Source organism: Panulirus ornatus, chromosome 1 (genome assembly GCF_036320965.1).
Source record: "Panulirus ornatus isolate Po-2019 chromosome 1, ASM3632096v1, whole genome shotgun sequence".
In the NCBI taxonomy this organism is placed as follows: domain Eukaryota; kingdom Metazoa; phylum Arthropoda; class Malacostraca; order Decapoda; family Palinuridae; genus Panulirus; species Panulirus ornatus.
The window spans coordinates 7548413-7550145 of NC_092224.1; positions in this window are offsets into that span (position 1 = coordinate 7548413).

Below are 1733 nucleotides of genomic sequence, written 5' to 3' on the forward strand. Positions count from 1 at the left end.
TTTCAGCTTCTTTTACCTCTATATTTGTTTCACATAAGGAAAGATAGCAATACCCTCTATATTCATATGATCAACACAAGAAGATTTATGTCTACATTTGAGTTAAAGAGTGGATGATGTGGCAGATTGGGGTACCCAGTGTAAATGAAATTCGTGAACATCTTGTCGACTCGGGTGCTGATGAAGGCCTGCTGATTGGGAATACGTGGCTTAAAAGTGCTGTATACGTAACTATACTTGGGTGAATAGGGCAAGCGAGCAATAAGGTATTATGTACCAATTTACAGGATTGCAAAGGAAATACTATTGGGCGTGAACGTGTTGAAAGGGGTAGCTGGTTCGACACCTGATTTTTTTGGGAGGCTAGTGTGAAGGGTGGCTTAAGGGGAAACAGGAAATGACCTATGTGGGGACAGCTGGGAAAAGAGTTTTGTGGGTGCGGTACCAAGACGGATTAGATGAGGAGTAACAAAAGTAATCGAAATTAGGAGACTGGACCATATATGGAAGGTATCTAGGAAAGCATTGCTTGCATGTGAGAAGCTGTAGCAAGTGGTGGGATGAGGAAGAAAAGATACCATTGCAGGATGACAGGAAAGTGTAGGGGCGATACCTTCACAAAAGGAGTGGTAACAATTGGAAAATGCACAAGAGAAAACGGCAGGTCAAGAGGAAGGCGAAGGCTTTGAAAAAAGAGGTTTTGAATTGTATTGGACTTCTTAAAAAATCAGGATTTGCATTCTATACTACATCCGTCCGATTCACTCTAATCATTCTAGCCTTTCACTCTCCTCCATGTTCAAGCCCCGATCACAAATTCATTTTCACTCCATCCTTCCACCTATAATTTGGTTCTCCACGTCGTATGCTCGAGAAGAGGAACCTGGATATTCTGGCTATAAGTAAAGCAAAGCTCAAGGAGAAGGGGAAATAATGGTTTGGAAATGTCTTTTGGGAAAAGTCAGAGGTTAGTGCGAGGGCGTGATTTAAGGAAGGTGTAGCACTACTGCTGAAGGAGTTGTTGTAATGCGTGAAAGTGCAAGAGAGTGAGCTTCAGACCGACTTGGGTCAAAATGATAGTAGGTAAAGGCACATCATTATCAGTGCTTGTGCACTTGGAGGTGAAAAGATTATGGAAAAAAGGCGAGTGTTTTTGAAGGTAATGAGCAAGTGTGTCAGCAATTTTGATGCGAGGGACAGGGAATTTGTGATAAGTAATTTGAATGCGAGAGTGAGTTTGTGGAATATCAGAGTATAATAGGTCATAGTGTACCCGGTGATGTGAATCAAAACGATGAAAAGTTTGTTGTTGTATGCTTAAGAAGGGCTGGTGATTGGGAATACCTAGTTTAAGAAGAGGGACATACATAAGTGTACGTGGGCGAGTGCAGCAAATATATTGCAAATTATCTGTTATTTGATGAACTCTAGCAACCAAAGTCACCCCGAACTGCTTTGTTCAAACTTCACTGGGGTTTTTACCAATTCGATATTGTTAACGAGCAAAGTTGAATACTGTAATTACGGCGCGTGTATGAAGTTCGAATGATTTTAGCTTAGGCCCCAACATAATACTGCTTACTGGAATATCTTTGCTGTACCAGTGCCCGACCGTTGATCGAAGAATATGTGGTGCTGTTTTGAGCAAAGCCATATTGTAACGTCAGAGTGGACTACACGTTTATCTCTCTCCTTATAACAAAGAGGACAGCACTCCCCCCAGTCGTCCAAAA